Below are 20,316 nucleotides of genomic sequence, written 5' to 3' on the forward strand. Positions count from 1 at the left end.
CATTCCTAGGACATTGTCTTACATACCTTTGTTATTACCTATAGGGCTAAGCGTGTTTTGCACATAACAGGTACTCAATAAATATTTTTTATTCAGCAAGCATTTAGTGTTTACCTCATGCAAGTATGTTGCTAGATCTAGATAGAATTATGGCAGTGAACAAGACAAGTCCCTACTTTCATGGAACTTACAATTTAGTAGACTGAAGAATGTGACTTATGTATGTAACACTTTCACAAACATTTTAAAACCTTGGAATATGACACAAGTGAGATCCCATTTTACCAAGTATGAAGGTGTGAAGGTTTACCTTGCAATGAAATATTGTTCAAAAAGAAGTGTTTTAAAATATGTTTACAAATATAATTATTAATATGTACTATATTTACAAAAGCTTTGTAAATTGTAGGTAGAGGAAGTGTGCATAAAAATGCTGTTTTGATAATTGAAGTAAGCAAGAGGAAATTGTGCAGAACAGTTATAGACGTCTGCTGTAGCAGTGTCTGAGTGCAATTTCAGATACTGTCAAAAGAATTTAAACTATGAAACATGATTGTCCCTGGAGAATGGAATTATTTGGAAGAGATGTGGGGGAGATAGAGGTGGAGCGATCATTTTACTTTATATACGTTGATATTGTTTTACTTTTTAAAATATAGTATCATGTTGAAATTTTGAAGTACCAAAATATACTTAATATAGTATTTTTTTCATCTTTTTTGGAGTATGGTTGCTTTACAATGTTGTGTTAGCCTCCACTGCACAACAAAATGAATCAGCCGTACACATACAGATATCCCCTCCCTCTTGGACTTCCCTCCCATTTAGGTTACCACAGTGCATTAGGTAGAGTTCCCTGTGCTATACAGCATGTTCCTATCAGTTGTCTATTTTATACATGGTATCTAAAAATTTGTTCATGTTAGGAGTTTTATAAATTTTGCAGCAAGCTGGATAAATAATGCCTCTTGATTATTTGCTAGAAGAGCTATAAAATGATAGAATTGTGGTCAGGCCAGGGTAGGTACAAAGAGCAAGCTGGACATTAAGATAAATTCTTTTAAAAAGGGGTTTTATTTATATAAATTAAATTTGACCTTTGTAAATATCAGTATCTTTGATCAGTTGTTTAGAGTGATACCCTATCAAATGACTTCTGGCATCTCAACTTTTAATATTGCTTCTAACACTCAGGAAGAACAGAAAATGATGACACAGACATTTCAAGAACAAAACTTACTGCTGGATGCAGCCCATGTCAGTATCACAAGTGAACTTCAGACTGTTCAGAATGAGAAAACACAACTCCAAATGCATCTGTAAGTAAACTGTGGGCAACTTTTGTTTTTGCATTTGTATTTCTTATCTTTAATGAAAATATTTAATTCTGCATTTGCTGGGCCAGTCACAAAAATAAAGACTCTGCTCTAAAGGAACTAGTTTTGTTAGAACATTTTGGTAACTGCTCTCAGGCAGGAGATATGTTCTGTAAGAACATTTAGTCTTTCTGTTAAGGAAGAACTCTCGTTCAGCTTTCATATCTCCTTGTTCTCTTCCTGCAGGGACCATTTAGTCCTTGAGCATAACCTGTGTATCCAGAAAGCACAGGATGCTGAGAAGAGGGCAGCTGTGCAAAAAGAGCTGATAGAATCAACTATTGCAAGATTGCGAAGTGAACTGGAAGCATCAATGCAAGAGAAGACCTCTCTGCTAGAGGAGAAAGAAGGACTTCAGGGAGAGGTAGGTAGAGGCAGATTTATGTTACCTCCTGGTTGTGGTGATGATCTTGTTTTAAAATTTTCTTGTAAGTGCAAAAGATAAGAAATACAACCCAGATGCAGTTTGTCTGAGTTGCCCATGAAAGAAACCTTTGGGTGGCTAATCTGTGTCTTTTAGCATGTGAGTGCACTGTGCCAAATAGTTGCCCTTATATAGCGTGAGTGAATGTTAACCATTCACACATCCTCATGTTAGTTAAGGAGTCGGATTTAAAACTCGATTTTCCCAGTAGAAGTGGGAGAGTGTAGTGGAAACAATGTAAGGGGAAACAGCCCTGTCTTCCTAGTTAGGAAATAACCGGCAGAGTCTGACATGCAGACGTGTCTTTCTAATTTCAGGGCTATTTGTGAAGTCTGCTCTGCCTCAGAGACTCCCCGAGTGGCCCCTTTTCTGAGAGGATGTGCTATCTCTGCAGTGTAGGTATTAATTGACATGCAGGGTGTAACTGCTGTAGTAGAGCCTGTCTGCTGTTTTTAAAATGACCCATTTCTTTTTTTTCCCTTCTCTTGGGCAGGTTAATAAAACTGAGAAAGAAATAGCAGAAGAAAAATGCAACTTGGAAAAGGAATTAGCTAAAAGCAAGGTATTCCACATTTTATTTGTTGTTATGTCATTATATTTAATTCCTTCTGTATTGCTGCCTCCTGTATCAGCTTATCTGAATGAGGAGATGGGTTATTTTGTTGAATACCAAAACATGGGGGAAATAGAGAAGCCGCGAAGCTGGATGCACTTGGAGCACTCCAGTCACTTCAGCATAAGGCTGCGTCTGGGGAGTGTTTGCTTGTTGAGCATCTCATGTTTGCCAGTGTGTCATCACTGCCTCGGACCCTAGTGTTCACCGAGTAGTTTAGCCACGGAGTCCCCTGAGAGTGAGCTAATGGGCCTGTGGGCTGCAAAGGGATGATTGCTGACGATGCTGGTGTTTGTTTGTTTGTTTTTTGTTTTTTTTTAAACTAAGCTTCCTAACTTGTTAGCACTTGCCACTTTATTTGTGAGATACCCCTTTCTGGGTTCTATGAAGGTAGAATGGCCAGAGAAACAAATACAATCCTTATTCAAACAAAAAAAAATCTTTCAGACATTGCTGTTTGCATTTCAAAATTTGAACAGGGTAAAGATTGTGTCTCACTATCATCTAGAGAATATATCTGGAGCATCAAGGACTCTCAGCCCATCCACATTCAATAAACCCAGCAACAGGTGTCAGATATAGTCATCAAGCCTTGACTGTTTCTTGGCTCAAGTAAATAGCATTCTTAGTACCACATATGTGAACTTTTAATTTAAGAACTGGGGAGAGAAGAAAAGCTAAATTCTGAGCTGGAGCTCAAAGACAGTTCACTAAGCTGGCAGGTACCTTCTGTGGTTTAGTCACTCATATCTAGTGATTTGAAAACAGTCCACCCAAAAAATCTTTCAAATAAAGCTGACTTCCTGTGGCAAGGACTTTGCTGGTGTCAATGTGGCCTCAAATATGTTTTTTAAAATTTGGGAATTTGGTGGATACTATTAAATTCATTAATACTTTTTGCTTTAAAATGCTAGTGAATATTTCATGGCTAAGGCAAATGCTATTTGTGATTAAAACATGGTATTATTATTTTGCTTGTCTGATTTCATTTGTTTTAATGTAGACTAAGTGTATGTTCATGGGGCTGAAAGATACTTGCTCGTTAGAGAGGTTCTATTAAGGCAAATGACAGTGCTTCTACAGAGTTCCGTTTTTTGGTCTAACTTGATGTTTTTTACATGTGTACTCATTGTAAAGCTATGTTTTCTTAAAGTCAGGCTTATTGAGTTATAATTTAGAGTGAAATTCACCCTTTTTTTACTGTACAGTTCTGTGAGCTTTGATAAACACAATCATGTAACCACCACCACAACAATCAAAATATAGAACATTTCTATCACCCCGGAAAGTTCCCTTGTGCCTTTTAGTAGTCAGCCTCTTCCTCCATCCCCATCCCCTGGCAACCACTGCTCTGTTTTTCTATCCCTGTAGTTATACCTTTTCCAGAATATCGTATAAATTGTATCATACAATATGTAGCATTATAAGTCTGGCTTCTTTTATTTAGCATAAAGCATTTGAGATTTGAGATTCATGCATGTTACTGTATGTATCAGTAGTTTATGTTCTGTTATATCACAGTTTCTTTACCCATTTGCCAATTGAAGAACATTTGGATTGCTTCCAGATTTTGGCAGTTATGAAAAAACCTGTATAAATATTCATATGTGAACATGTATTTTTATTTCTCTTGGATACATATCAGGAATTGGACTTCTAGATCCTACAGTAAATATATGTTCAACTGTCTTGCAAAGGATGTGTGCCATCTTGCATTCCTACCAGGAATATATGAGTTCCAGTTTCTCTACACTCTCACCAACCCTTGGCATTGTCAGTTCTTTCAGTTTCAGCCATTCTGATTGGTGTGTAGGGGTATGTCATTGTGGTGTACTTTGCTTTTCTCCAGTGACTAGTAACATTGAGTACCTTTTCATCTGCTTATTTGCCATCAACAACTTAAAGTGTCTCTTCAAATCTTTTAACCATTTTTAATTCAGTTGTTTGTTTTCTTATAATTTATATTTCAGAGCTTTAAAAATAGTGTCCTATTAATCCTCATGTAATAGTTATTACTATTTGTATATAAACAAATTTTCTATGTGCTTTACCTACTTTTCTTCTGTATTATGCCTTTTCATGCTCTTTTAAAGAGCAGAAGTTTTATATTTTGATTAAGTCCAGTTTATCAGTTCTTCAACTTTTATGGATGATAGTTTTTGTGTTGTAGCTAAGAAATTTTTGCCTAATCTAAGATTACATAGATTTTCTCCTTTGTTCTCTAGAACTTTTTTGTTCAATATGAGGTGTATGATCCACTTCAAGTTAATTTTTGTATATCATGCAAGATGTAGTCCAAGGTTCATTTATTCTTAGGTGGATCATCTGATTGTTTTAGTACCTTTTATTATTGAGATATAATTAATATACCATAAATTCACCTTCTTAAAATATACAAGTTAGTGATTTCTTAGTATATTCACAAGTTTGCACAAATACCACCACTATCTTATTCTAGAACCTTTTTTATCATCCTAAAAAGAAACCCAGTACCCATTAGGAGTCACTCCCTATTTACCCCTGCCCACCTCTGGCAACTACTGTTCTACTTTCTACCGCAGTGGATTTGTCTGTTCTGGACATGTCATGGAAATAGAATCAAATAGTATGTGGCCTTTTGGGTCTGGCTTCCTAGCATGATGATTTCAAAGTTTGTCCATTTTGTAGTGTATATAAGTACTTCGTTTCTTTTATGGCTGAATAATATTGCATGACTATAACACACTTCATTTATCCATTCATCAGTTGATAGACATTTAAGCCGTTTCCATTTTTTGGCTATTAAGAATAATGCTATGAACATTTGTGTACAGTCCTTTTTGTGAGCATATGTTTTCAGTTCTCCAGGAGCAAAACTACTGGGTCATGTGATAACTCTGTTTATCATTTTGAGAAACTGCCAAACTGTTTCACAAGTAAGGTAGTTGCACCATTTTACAATCCCACTAGCAATGTATGAGCATTCCACTATCTACGTCCTCACCTAAACTTGTTTAAAAAAACTTTAAAAAAAATTACACCCATCCTAGTAGGTGTGAAGTATCTCATTGCGGTTCTTTTTTTTAACTGAGGTGAAATTCACATACTATAAAATCAGCCATTTAAAAGTGAACAATTCAGTGGCATTTAGTACAATATTCACAATATTGTGCAACCACCACCTCTGTCTAGTTCCAAAACATTTCAATAACCCGAAAGGAAGCTCCATACCCATTAAGCAATCACTCCTTATTCCCTCCTTCCCCCAGCCCCTGACAACCACTACTCTGCATTCTGTCTCTATGGATTTACCTATTATGGATATTTCATATGAATATAACGATACAATATGGGATCTTTTGTATGTGGCTTCTTTCACTTAGCATAATGTTTTTGAGGGTCATCCATGTTTTTGTATCAGTATGTATCAGTACTTCATTCCTTTTTATGGTTGAGTAATATTCATTTTGTGTGTGTTTGTGTGTGTGTGTGTGTGTTGAGTTGGCTAAAAAGTTCGTTTGGGTTTTTTGTAAGATTTTACAGAAAACCCAAACGAATTTCTTGGCCAACCCAATATATGTATGTGTGTGTGTATACATGCACACACACACACGTATATATATGTACACACACACATACCACAATTTCTTTATCTGTTTATCTGTTGATGGATGTTTGCATTGTATCTGCCTTTTGGCTGTTGTGATTAGTGCTGCTATAAACACTTGTATGTGTATTTGTAAGTACCTGTTTTCATATCTTTGAGATATATAGCTATGAGTGGAATTGCAGGGTCATATGGTAATTTTATGTTTAACTTTCTGAAGAACCACCAGACTGTTTTCCGCAGTGCTGAACCACTTTTTCTTCCCACCAGCAGTGTACAAGGGGTCCAGTTGCTCCACATTCTCACCAACACGTTATTTATTTATTTATTTATTTAATTTATTTTACTTTTGGCTGTGTTGGGTCTTTGTTGCTGCACGTGGGCTCTCTCTAGTTGCATCGAACGGGGACTACTCTTCCTTGAAGTGCGTGGGCTTCTCATTGCAGTTGCCTCCCTTGTGGTGGAGCGCAGGCTCTAGGGTTGCGGGCTTCAGTAGTTGTGGCACGTGGGATCTAGAGCGCAGGCTCAGTAGTTGTGGCACATGGGCCCAGTTGCTCCACAGCATGTGAGATCTTCCTGGACCAGGGCTCGAACCCATGTCCCCTGCATCAGCAGGCAGATTCTTTTTTTTATTTTACATCTTTATTGGAGTATAATTGCTTTACAATGGTGTGTTAGTTTCTGCTTTATAACAAAGTGAGTCAGTTATACATATGCATATGTTCCCATATCTCTTCCCTCTTGTGTCACCCTCCCTCCCACCCTCCCTATCCCACTCCTCTAGATGGTCACAAAGCACCGAGCTGATCTCCCTGTGCTATGCGGCTGCTTCCCACTACCTATCTATTTTACATTTGGTAGTGTATATATTTCCATGCCACTCTCTCACTTTGTCACAGCTTCCCCCTCCCCACATCCTCAAGCCCATTCTCTAGTAGGTCTGTGTCTTTATTCCTGTCTTACCCCTAGGTTCTTCATGACATTTTTTTTTTAATTCCATATATATGTGTTAGCATACAGTATTTGTCTTTCTCTTTCTGACTTACTTCACTCTGTATGACACACTCTAGGTCAATCCACCTCATTACAAATAGCTCAATTTCGTTTCTTTTTATGGCTGAGTAATATTCCATTGTATATATATGCCACTTCTTCTTTATCCATTCATCCGATGATGGACACTTAGGTTGTTTCCATCTCCTGGCTATTGCAAACAGAGCTGCAATGAACATTTTGGTACATGACTCTTTTTTTTTCCCCCAAGGTTTTCACTTTAATGGCACCATAGATCTTTCCATGCTAAAACTTACAAAGGTCTTTCATCTACCTTCTTACTGGATTAAAAAGAATGTGCAATTTAAGGGAAAGTTATGATACATTAGTTTAAGCAGTCTAATGTAATTTTGCTAGTAATTAAGTCTAATATCTATTTCTCACTCCCAAGAAGCCTAAATATCAGAAGAATGCATTTATTCTTTTTTTTAGTTTCTGCTTTACAACAAAGTGAATCAGTCACACATATACATCTGTTCCCATATCCCTTCCCTCCTGCGTCTCCCTTCCTCCCACACTCCCTATCCCACCCCTCCAGGCGGCCACAAAGCACCGTGCTGATCTCCCTGTGCTATGCGGCTGCCTCCCGCCAGCTATCTACCTTACGTTTGGTAGTGTATATATGTCCATGCCTCTCTCTCGCTTTGTCACAGCTTACCCTTCCCCCTCCCCATATCCTCAAGTCCATTCTCAAGTAGGTCTGTGTCTTTATTCCTGTTTTACCCCTAGGTTCTGCATGACATTTTTTTTCTTAAATTCCATATATATGTGTTAGCATACAGTATTTGTCTTTCTCTTTCTGACTTACTTCACTCTGTATGACAGACTCTAGGTCTATCCACCTCATTACAGATAGCTCAATTTTGTTTCTTTTTATGGCTGAGTAATATTCCATTGTATATATGTGCCACATCTTTATTCATTCATCCAATGATGGACACTTAGGTTGTTTCCATCTCTGGGCTACTGTGAATAGAGCTGCAATGAACATTTTGGTACATGTCTCTTTTTGAATTATGGTTTTCTCAGGGTATATGCCCAGTAGTGGGATTGCTGGGTCATATGGTAGTTTTATTTTTAGTTTTTTAAGGAACCTCCATACTGTTCTCCATAGTGGCTGTACCAATTCACATTCCCACCAGCAGTGCAAGAGTGTTCCCTTTTCTCCACACCCTCTCCAGCATTTATTGTTTCTAGATTTTTTGATGATGGCCATTCTGACTGGTGTGAGATGATATCTCATTGTAGTTTTGATTTGCATTTCTCTAATGATTAATGATGTTGAGAATTCTTTCATGTGTTTGTTGGCAGTCTGTATATCTTCTTTGGAGAAATGTCTGTTTAGATCTTCTGCCCATTTTTGGATTGGTTGTTTGTTTTTTTGATATTGAGCTGCATGAGCTGCTTATAAATTTTGGAGATTAATCCTTTGTCAGTTGCTTCATTTGCAAATATTTTCTCCCATTCTGAGGGTTGTCTTTTGGTCTTGTTTCCTTTGCTGTGCAAAAGCTTTGCAGTTTCATTAGGTCCCATTTGTTTATTTTTGTTTTTATTTCCATTTCTCTAGGAGGTGGGTCAAAAAGGATCATGCTGTGATTTATGTCATAGAGTGTTCTGCCTTTGTTTTCCTCTAAGAGTTTGAGAGTTTCTAGCCTTACATTTAGGTCTTTAATCCATTTTGAACTTATTTTTATGTATGGTGTTAGGGAGTGATCTAATCTGATACTTTTACATGTACCTGTCCAGTTTTCCCAGCACCACTTATTGAAGAGGCACTCCTTTCTCCATTGTACATTCCTGCCTCCTTTATCAAAGATAAGGTGACCATATGTGCCTGGGTTTATCTCTGGGCTTTCTATCCTGTTCCATTGATTTATCTGTCTGTTTTTGTGCCAGTACCATACTGTCTTGATTACTGTAGCTTTGTAGTATAGTCTGAAGTCAGGGAGCCTGATTCCTCCAGCTCCGTTTTTCGTTCTCATGATTGCTTTGGCTATTCGAGGTCTTTTGTGTTTCCATACAAATTGTGAAATTTTTTGTTCTAGTTCTGTGAAAAATGCCAGTGTTAGTTTGATAGGGATTGCATTGAATCTGTAGATTGCTTTGGGTAGTAGAGTCATTTTCACAATGTTGATTCTTCCAATCCAAAAACATGATATATCTCTCCATCTATTTGTATCATCTTTAATATCTTTCAACAGTGTCTTATAATTTTCTGCATATAGGTCTTTTGTCTCCTTAGGTAGGTTTATTCCTAGATATTTTATTCTTTGTGTTGCAATGGTAAATGGGAGTATTTTCTTGATTTCACTTTCAGATTTTTCATCATTAGTGTATAGGAATGCCAGAGATTTCTGTGCATTAATTTTGTATCCTGCTCCTTTACTGAATTCATTGATTAGCCCTAGTAGTTTTCTGGTAGCATCTTTAGGATTCTCTGTGTATAGCATCATGTCATCTGCAAACAGTGACAGCTATACTTCTTCTTTTCCGATATGCATAACTTTTATTTCCTTTTCTTCTCTGATTGCTGTGGCTAAAACTTCCAAAACTATGTTGAATAAGAGTGGTGAGGGTGGGCAACCTTGTCTTGTTCCTTATCTTAGTGGAAATGCTTTCAGTTTTTCACCATTGAGGACGATGTTGGCTGTGGGTTTGTCGTATATAGCCTTTATTATGTTGAGGAAAGTTCCCTCTGTGCCTACTTTCTGGAGGGTTTTTATCATAAATGGGTGTTGAATTTTGACAAAAGCTTTCTCTGCATCTATTGAGATGACCATATGGTTTTTCTCCTTCAGTTTGTTAATATGGTGTATTACATTGATTGATTTGTGTATATTGAAGAATCCTTGCATTCCTGGAATAAACCCCACTTGATCATGGTGTATGATCCCCTTAATATGCTGTTGGATTCTGTTTGCTAGTATTTTGTTGAGGATTTTTGCATCTATGTTCACCAGTGATATTGGCCTGTAGTTTTCCTTCTTTGTGACATGCTTGTCTGCTTTTGGTATCAGGGTGATGGTGGCCACGTAGAATGAGCTTGGAAGTGTTCCTCCCTCTGCTATATTTTGGAAGAGTTTGAGAAGGATAGGTGTTAGCTCTTCTCTAAATGTTTGATAGAATTCGCCTGTGAAGACATCTGGTCCTGGGCTTTTGTTTGTTGGAAAATTTTTAATCACAGTTTCAATTTCAGTGCTTGTGATTGGTCTGTTCATATTTTCTGTTTCTTCCTGATTTCATCTTGGCAGGTTGTGCATTTCTAATAATTTCTCCATTTCTTCCATGTTGTCCATTTTATTGGCACAGAGTTGCTTGTAGTAATCTCTCATGATCTTTTGTATTTCTGCAGTGTCAGTTGTTACTTCTCCTTTTTCATTTCTAATTCTATTGATTTGAGTCTTCTCCCTTCTTTTCTTGATGAGTCTGGCTAATGGTTTATCAATTTTATTTATCTTCTCAAAGAACCAGCTTTTAGTTTTGTTGATCTTTGCTATCGTTTCCTTCATTTCTTTTTCATTTATTTCTGATCTGATCTTTATGATTTATTTCCTTCTGCTAACCTTTGGGTTTTTTTGTTCTTCTTTCTCTAATTGCTTTAGGTGCAAGGTTAGGTTGTTTATTCAAGATGTTTCCTGTTTCTTAAGGTAGGATTGTATTGCTATAAACTTTCCTCTTAGAAAAGCTTTTGCTGCATCCCATAGGTTTTGGGTCATTGTGTTTTCATTGTCATTTGTTTCTAGGTATTCTTTAATTTGCTCTTTGATTTCTTCAGTGATCACTTCGTTATTAAGTAGTGTATTGTTTACACTCCATGTGGTTGTATTTTTTACAGATCTTTTCCTGTAATTGATATCTAGTCTTGTAGCGTTGTGGTTGGAAAAGATACTTGATACAATTTCAATTTTTTAAATTTACCAAGGCTTGATTTGTGACCCAAGGTATGATCTATCCTGGACAGTGTTCCATGAGCACTTGAGAAACATGTGTATTCTGTTTTTTTGGGATGGAATGTCCTATAAATATCAATTAAGTCCATCTTGTTTAATGTATCATTTAACGCTTGTGTTTCCTTGTTTACTTTCATTTTGGATGATCTGTCCATTGGTGAAAGTGGGGTGTTAAAGTTCCCTACTATGATTGTGTTACTGTGGATTTCCCCTTTTATGGCTGTTACTATTTGCCTTATGTATTGAGGTGCTCCTATGTTGCGTGCATAAATATTTACAATTGTTATATCTTCTTCTTGGATCAATCCCTTGATCATTATGTCATGTCCTTCCTTGTCTCTTGTAATAGTCTTTATTTTAAAGTCTATTTTGTCTGATATGAGAATTGCTACTCCAGCTTTCTTTTGATTTCCATTTGCCTGGAATATCTTTTTCCATCCCTCACTATCAGTCTGTATGTGTCTCTAGGTCTGAAGTGGGTCTCTTGTAGACAGCATATATATGGGTCTTGTTTTTGTATCCATTCAGCCAGTCTGTTTCTTTTTGTGGGAGCATTTAATCCATTTACGTTTAAGGTAATTATCCATATGTATGTTTCTATTCCCATTTTCTTAATTGTTTTGGGTTTGTTATTGTAGGTCTTTTCCTTCTCTTGTGTATCTTGCCTAGAAAAGTTCCTTTAGCTTTTGCTGTAAAGCTGGTTTGGTGGTGCGGAACTCTCTCAGCTTTTGACTGTCTGTAAAGGCTTTACTTTCTCCATCAAATCTGAATGAGATCCTTGCTGGGTAGAGTAATCTTGGTTGTAGGTTTTTCTCCTTCATCACTTTAAATATGTCCTGCCAGTCCCTTCTGGCTTGCAGAGTTTCTGCTGAAAGATCAGCTGTTAACCTTATGGGGATTCCCTTGTGTGTTATTTGTTGTTTTTCTCTTGCTGCTTTTAATATGTATTCTTTGTATTTAATTTTTGACAGTTCGATTAATATGTGTCTTTGTGTGTTTCTCCTTGGATAGCAGGCAGATTCTTAACCACTGCACCATCAGGGAAGCACCTATTTTTTTGTTTTTTGATAATAGCCATCCTAGTAAATGTGAAAGTGGTACCTCATTTTGGTTTTGATTTGCATTTCCTTAGTGGCTAATAATGTTGAGCATCTTATTATGTGTTTATTGGCCATTTGTATATCTTCTTTGGAGAGCTGTTCACTCAGATCCTTTACCAATTTTTAAGATGGGTTATTTAATGTCTTTTAATTGTTGAGTTGTAAGAGTTCTTTATATATTTTGGATGGTAGACTCTTTTCAGATATGTGACTTGCAGATATTTTTCTCCCATTCTGTGGGTTCTGTTTAAATTTTTATATTTTTATAAAGTCCAGTTTATCAATTTTTTCTTTAGTTGCCTGTCCTTTAAGCGTCACATCTGAGAAACTGTTGCCTGATCCAAGGTCACAAAGATTTACACCTTTTTGTTTTGTTTTGTTTTTATATCGGAGTATAGTTGATCAACAATGTTGTGTTAGTTTCAGGTGTACAGCCAAGTGATTAAGTTATACATGTACCTATTCTTTTTCAATTTAGGTTATTACAGAATATTGAACAGTTTCCTGTGCTATACAGTAGGTCCTTGTTGGTTATCTGTTTTAAATATAGCAGTGTGTACATGTCAGTCCCAAACTCCCAATCCCTCCCCTCCCCCACCCTTCCCCCTGTAACCATAAGATCATTCTCTAAGTCTGTGAGTCTGTTTCTGTTTTGTAAATAAGTGCATTTGTATCTTTTTATTTTACATTCCACATGTAAGTGATATCATGATATTTGTCTTTCTCTGTCTGACTTACTTCACTTAGTATAATAATCTCCAACTCCATCCATGTTGCTGAAAATAGGATTATTTCATTCTTTTCAATGGCTGAGTAATATTCCATTATATTTATGTACCTCATCTTCTTTATCCACTCCTCTGTCAATGGACATTTAGGTTGCTTCCATGTCTTGGCTCTTGTAAACAGCGCTGCAGTGAACATTGGGGTGCATGTATCCTGTGAAACCATGTTTTTTTTGCAGATATGTGCCCAAGAGTGGGATTCCTAGATCATATAGTAGTTCTAATTTTATTTTTTTAAGGAACCTCCGTATTGTTCTCCACAGTGGCTGCACCAACTTACATTACCACCAGCAGTGTAGGAGGGTTCCCTTTCCTCCACACCCTCTTTAGCATTTATTTTTTGTAGACTTTTTGTTAATGGCCATTCTGACTGGTGTGAGGGGATATCTCATTGTAGTTTTGAGTTGCATTTCTCTAATAATTAACAGTGTTGAGCATCTTTTCGTGTACCTCTTGGCCATCTGTATGTCTTCTTTGGAGGAATGTCTATTTAGGTCTTCTGCCCAGTTTTTGATTGGGTCGTTTTTTTGGTATTGAGCCGCATGAGCTGTTGGTATGTTTTGAAGACTAATCCCTTGTCGGTTGCATCGTTTACAAATATTTTCTCCCATTCTGTGGGTTGTCTTCATTTTGTTTATGGTTTCTTTTGCTGTTCAAAAGCTTTTGAGTTTAATTTGGTCCCATTTGTTTATTTTTGTTTTTATTTTCATTACTCTAGAAGGTGGGTCAAAAAAGATCTTGCTGTGGTTTATGTCAAAGAGGTTTTTCCTATGTTTTCCTCTAAGAGTTTTATAGTGTCCAGTAATACATTTAGGTCTTTAATCCATTTTGAGTTTATTTTTCTGTATGGTGTTAGGGAGTGTTCTGATTTCATTCTTTTACATGTAGCTCTCCAGTTTTCCCAGCACCACTTATTGAAGAGGCTATCTTTCCTCCATTGTATAGTCTTACCTCCTTTATTGTAGATTAATTGATGATAGGTGGGTGGTTTATTTCTGGGCTTTCTATCCTGTTCCATTGAATTATATTTCTGTTTTTGTGCCAGTATGATACTACTGTTTTGATTACTGTAGCTTTGTAGTATGGTCTGAACTCAGGGAGCCTGATTCCTCCAGCTTCGTTTTTCTTTCTCAAGAGTGCTTTGGCTATTCAGGGTCTTTTGTGTCTCCATACAGATTTTAAGATTTTTTGTTCTAGTTCTGTGAAAAATGCCATTGGTAATTTGGTAGGGATTTCATCGAATCTGTAGATTGTCTTGGGTAGTATAGTCATTTTGACAATATTGCTTCTTCCAGTCCAAGAACATGGTATATCTTTCCATCTGTGTCATCTTTGATTTCTTTCATCAGCATCTTACAGTTTTCAGAATAATGGTCTTTTGCCTCCTTAGGTAAGTTTATTCCTAGGTGTTTTATTCTTTTTAATATGATGGTAACTGTGATTGTTTCCCTAATTTCTCCTTCTGATCTCTCATTGTTAGTGTATAGAAATGCAACAGATTTCTGTGTATTAATTTTGTATCCTGAAACTTGACTGAATTCATTGATGAGCTCTAGTAGTTTTCTGGTAGCATCTTTAGGATTTTCTATGTATAGTATCTGCAAACACCTGCAAACAGTGACAGTTTTACTTCTTCTTTTCCAGTTTTGATTCCTTTATTTCTTTTTCTTCTCTGATTACTGTGACTAGGACTTCCAAAACTGTGTTGAATGAAAGTGGTGAGAGTGGACATCCTTGTCTTGTTCCTGATGTTAGGGGAGGTGTTTTCAGCTATTCACAGTTGAGTATGACGTTAGCTGTAGGTTTGTCATATACAGTCTTTATTATGTTGAGGTAGGTTCTCTCTAGGCCCACTTTCTGTAGAGTTTTTATCATAAATGGGTGTTGAATTTTGTCAAAAGCTTTTTCTGCATCTATTGAGAGGATCATATGGTTTTTATTCTTCAATTTGTTGATGTGGTGTATCACACTGATTAATTTGTAGAGACTGAAAAATCCTTGCATCCCTGGGATAAATTCCACTTGATCGTAGTGTATGATCCTTTTAATGTATTGTTGGATTTGGTTTGCTAGTATTTTGTTGAGGATGTTTGCACCTGTGTTCATCAGTGATATTGGCCTATAAGTTTCCTTTTTTGTGGTATCTTTGTCTGGTTTTGGTATCAGGGTGATGGTGGCCTCATAGAATGAGTTTGCAAGTCTTCCCTCCTCTGCAGTGTTTTGGAATAGTTTCAGAAGGATAAGTGTTAACACTTCTCTCAATGTTTGATAGAAGTTGCCTGTGAAGCCATCTGGTCCTGGACTTTTGTTTGTTGGGAGTTTTTAAAGCGCAGTTTTAATTTCAGGGCTTGTGGTTGGTCTGTTCATATTTTCTCTTTCTTTCTGGTTCAGTCTTGGGAGATTATATTTTTCTAAGAACTTGTCCATTTCTTCTAGGTTGTCTGTTTTATTGGCATATAGTTGCTTTTAGCAGTCTCTTATGATCCTTTGTATTTCTATGGTGATTGTTGTAACTTCTCCTTTGCCATATCTAAGTTTACTGATTTGAGTCCTCTCCCTCTTTTTCTCGATGAGTCTGGCTAAAGGTTTATCAATTTTGTTTATCTTCTCAAAGAACCAGCTTTTCGTTTCATTGATCTTTTCTGTTGTTTTCTTTGTCTCGATTTCATTTCTTTCCACTCTGATCTTTATAATTTGTTCCCTTCTACTAACTTTGGGTTTTGTTTGTTCTTCTTTCTCTAGTTGCTTTAGGTGTAAGGTTAGGTTGTTTATATGTGATTTTTCTTGTTTCCTAAGGTAAGATTTTATTGCTAGAAACTTCCCTGTTAGAACTGCTTTTGCTGCATCCCATAGATTTTGGATCATTGTGGTTTGGTTTTCATTTGTCTGTTAGTATTGTTTTATTTCCTCTTTGATTTCTTCAGTGATCCATCGGTTGTTTAGTAACATATTGTTTAGCCTCCACATGTTTGTGTTTTTTACAGTTTTTTTCTTGTAGTTTATTTCTAATCTCATAGCATTGTGGTTGGAAAAGATGCTTGATATGATTTCAATTTCCTTAAAGTTACCAAGACTCGCTTTGTGATCAGTCCTGGAGAATGTTCCATGTGCACTTCAGAAGACTGTTTACTCTGCTGCTTTTGAATGAAATGCTCTATAAATATCAGTTAGGTCCATCTGGTCTAATGTGTCATTTAAGGCCTTTGTTTCCTTATTGATTTTCTTTCTGGATGATCTGTTCTTGGATGAAAGTGGGGTGTTAAAGTCCCCCACTATTATTGTATTACTGTCAATTTCTCCTTTTATGGCTGTTAGTATTTGCCTTATATATTGGAGTGCTCCTATGTTGGGTACATATACGTTTTCGATTGTTATAGCTTCTTCTTAGATCGATCTCTTGATCATTATGTAGTGGCCTTCTTTATCTCTTGTAACAGTCTTTATTTTAAAGTCTATTTTGTCTGATATGAGTATGGCTACTTCAGCTTTCTTTTGATTTCTATTTGCATAGAATGTCTTTTTCCATCCTCTCAATTTCAGTCTGTATGTGTCCCTAGATCTGAGGTGGGTCTCTTATAGACAACATATATACGGATCTTGTTTTTGTATCCATTCAGCCAGTCTTGTGTCTTTTGGTTGGAGCATTTAATCCATTTACATTTAAGGTAATTATCAATATGTGTGTTCCTCTTGCCATTTTCGTAATTGTTTTGGATTTGGGTTTTTTTGTGGGTTTTTTTGGCTGCATCCCTTGTTTTGGGACATGGCAGTGAAAGTGCCAAGTCCTAACCACTGGACCACCAGGGAATTCCCTGGATTTGTTTTTGTAGGTCTTTCTTCTTTCCTTCCTCTTTTGTTCTCTTATCTTGTGCTTTGATGACCAACTTTAATGTTGTGTTTCAATTCCTTTTTCTTTTTTGTGTGTATCTATTGCAGATTTTTGGTTTATGGTTCCCATGAGCTTTTGATACAGCAGTCTGTATATAAAGAAGATTGCTTTAAGTTTCTAGTCTTTTAATTTCAAATGCAATTCCAATATCCTGCATTTGTGCTCTCCTCTTCTCACAGTTACTGGTTTTGATATCATATTTGTGTGCAGATGATTTCCTACATTAACTGTATGTTTACCTTTACTGCTGAGCTTTCCATTCATAATTTTCTTGTTTCTAGTTGTGGCCTTTTCTTTTCCACCTGGAGAAGTTCCTTTAGTGTTTGTTGTAAAGGTGGTCTGGTGGTGCTGAATTCTCTTGGCTTTTGCTTGTCTATAAAGCTTTTGATTTCTCCTTGAAATCTGAAAGAGAGCCTTGGTGGGTAGAGTATTCCTGGTTTTAGGTTCTTGCCTTTAATCACTTTAAATATATCTTGCCACTCCCTTCTGGCCTGCAGAGTTTCTGCTGAGAAATCACTTGATAGCCTTATGGGAATTCCTTTGTATGTTACTTGTTGCTTTTCCCTTGTTGCTTTTAATATCTTTTCTTTGTCTTTCATTTTTGTCAGTTTGATTAGTGTGTGTCCTGGCATATTCCTCCTTGGGTTCATCCTACCTGGGAGTCTCTCTGCTTCCTGGACTTGGGTTACTGTTTCCTTTTCCATGTTAGGGAAGTTTTCAGCTATTATCTCTTCAAATATTTTCAAAGGTTCTTTCTCTCTCTATTCTTCTTCTGGGAGGCCTATAATGTGAATGTTGGTGCATTTAATGTTGTCCTGAAGTCTCTTAGACTCTCTTCATTTCTTTTCATTCTTTTTTCTTTATTCTGCTCCATAGCAGTGATTTCCACCATTCTGTCTTCCACCTCATTTATCCATTCTTCTGCCCCAGTTATTCTGCTATTGATTCCTTCTAGTGTATTTTTCATTTCAGTTATTGTATTGTACATCTCTGTTTGTTTGGGCTTTAGTTCCTCTATGTCTTTTTTAAACATTTCTTGTATCTTCTCAGTGTGTGCCTCCATTCTTTTCCTGAGATCGTGGAACATCTTCAATATCATTACTCTGAATTCTTTTTCCAGTAGGTGGCCTATCTCCACTTCACTTAGTTGTTCTTCTGGTGTTTTATCTTTTTCTTTCATCTGGGACATATTCCTTTGCCGTCTCATTTTGTCTTAACTTTCTGTGATTGCGGTTTCCATTCCGCAAGCTGCAGGATTGTAGTTCTTCTTGCTTCTGCTGTCTGCCCTGTGGTGGCTGAGGCTGTCTAAGAGGCTTGTGCAGGCTTCCTGGTTCCTGCCCACTGGTGGGTAGAGCTGGTTCTTGTCCCTCTGGGCAGGGCCATGCTCAGGAAGACTTTAAGCAGCCTGTCTGCTGATGGGTATGACTGTATTCCCGCCCTGTTGGTTGTTTGGCCTGAGGCGTCCCAGCACTGGAGCCTACAGGCTGTTGGGTGGGGCTAGGTCATTGGGAGGAAATGGCACCGTCCAGGAGTGCTCATGCTAATGATTACTCACCACAACTACTGCTACCAGTGTCTTTGTACCTGCAGTGAGCCATAGCACCTCCCCTGCCTCTCCAGGAGACCCTCCAATACTAGCAGGTAGGTCTGGCCCAGTCTCTTATGAGGTCACTGCTTTTTTTCCCTGGGTCCTGGTGCACATGAGACCTTGCCTGTGCCCTCCGAGAGTGGAGTTTCTCTTTCCCCATTCCTGTGGAATTCCTGCGATCAAACCCCGCTGGCCTTCAAAACCAGATTCTCTGGGGGCTCTTCCTCCTCTTACCAGGTCCCCACGCTGGGAAGGCCGACATGGGGCTCTGAACTTTCAGTCCTGTGGGAGACCTTTTCAGGTATAATTACTTTCTAGTTTGTGGGTCGCCCACCCAGTGGGTATGGGATTTGATTTTATTGCAGTTGTGCCCCTCCTACCATCTCGTTGTGGCTTCCTCTTTGTCTTTGGATGAAGGGTGTCTCTTTAGGTAGGTTCTAGTGTTTTATGTTCTATGGTTGTTCAGCAGTTAGTTGTGATTTTGGTGTTTTTGTATGAAGGAGTGAGCTCATGTCCTTCTACTCCCCCATCTTGCAACTGTCATCCTGCACCCATTTTTTATTCTAACAATTTTATAGTTTTACAGATTACATTTTGGTCTTTGATCCATTTTGTGTTAAATTTTATATATGGTATGAGGTAGAGGTTTAACTTCATTATTTTGCCTGTGGATATCCAGTTATCCCAGGACGATTTGTTGGAAGACTGTTCTTTCTATTGAATGATGTTGGCTCCCTTGTCAAAATCTAGTTAACCATAGATGCATGGGCTTATTTCTGGACTCTCAATTCCATTGCATTGATATATATGACTGTACGTATGCCAGTACCACATGGTCTTGATTACTGTAGCTTTGTAATAAGTTTTAAAATTGAGATGTGTGAGCCCTCCAACTTTATTTTTTTTGAGATTGTTCTGGCTATTCTGGATCCTTGCATGTCTATATGAATTTCAGGATCAGATTTTCCATTTCTGCAAAAAAAGAGGAGCTGGAATTTTGATAGGGTTTGTATGATCCTGTAGATCAATTTGGAGAGTATTGCAATCTTAACAATAGAGTATATATTTTCTCTATATAAGGTTGTGCCATCTGCAAATGGAGATAGTTTTATTTTTTCCTTTCCAATTTGTTGCTGTTTGTCTCTTTTTCTTGTGTAATTGCTTTGGCTAGAACCTCCAGCCATGAGAGGTTGAATAGAAGTGATGAGAGCAGACATCCTTGTTTTGTTCCTGAGTTTAGAGGGTTAGCTTTCAGTTTGGCACCATTAAGTATGATGTTAGCTGTGTCCGAAATGCCCATGATCAGGATGAGGAAATTCCCTTCTATTCCTAGTTTGTTGGGAATTTTTATCATGAAAATATGTTGAACTTGTTCAGTTGCTTTTTCTATATCTGTTGGAATAATCTTGTGGATTTTGTCCTTTATTCTATTACTAAGGTGTATTACATTGATTGATTTCAAATGTTGAACCAAGTTTTCCTTTGGGGGATAAATTTCACTTGATCATGGTGTATAATCCTTTTCATATGTTGTTTGATTTGGCTTGCTATTATTTTGTTGAGGATTTAAGAATCTATATTAATAAGGGTTACCACATAGTTTTTTGTTTTTTTTTCTTGTGACATCTTTGGTTTTGGTATCAAGGTATTGAATAATATTGGCCTCTTAAAATGATTTGATAGTGTTCCCTCTCCTATTTTGAGAAGACTTTGTGAGGGATTGGTGTTAATTCTTTCAGTGTTTTGTAGAATTCAACAGTAAAGCCATCTGGTTCTAGGTTTTTCTTTGTGGGGAGTGTTTTGTTTTTTATTATTATTATTATTGATCCAGTCTCTTTATTTGTTATAGTTCAATTCATATTTCTACTTCTTTTTGAGTTTTAGTCATTTGGGTCTTTCTAGGAATTTGTCCATTTCATCTAGGCTATGTAATTTATTGGCATACAGTTGTT

The 20,316-nt window shown here is 37.1% G+C and overlaps 1 pseudogene across 1 annotated transcript in view; it reads left to right on the plus strand.

The window, feature by feature from the left end:
- LOC307070087 (coiled-coil domain-containing protein 150-like) overlaps positions 1–20,316 on the plus strand; it is a 75,399-nt pseudogene that overhangs the window by 31,783 nt on the left and 23,300 nt on the right. Inside the window, exons 11-13 of the transcript in view lie at positions 1,195–1,319; positions 1,563–1,740; positions 2,294–2,362. The product of the transcript in view is annotated as a coiled-coil domain-containing protein 150-like (transcript). The remainder of the gene's footprint in view (positions 1–1,194; positions 1,320–1,562; positions 1,741–2,293; positions 2,363–20,316) is intronic.

Source organism: Hyperoodon ampullatus (assembly GCF_949752795.1).
Source record: "Hyperoodon ampullatus genome assembly, contig: scaffold_513, whole genome shotgun sequence".
NCBI classification, from domain to species: Eukaryota; Metazoa; Chordata; class Mammalia; order Artiodactyla; family Ziphiidae; genus Hyperoodon; species Hyperoodon ampullatus.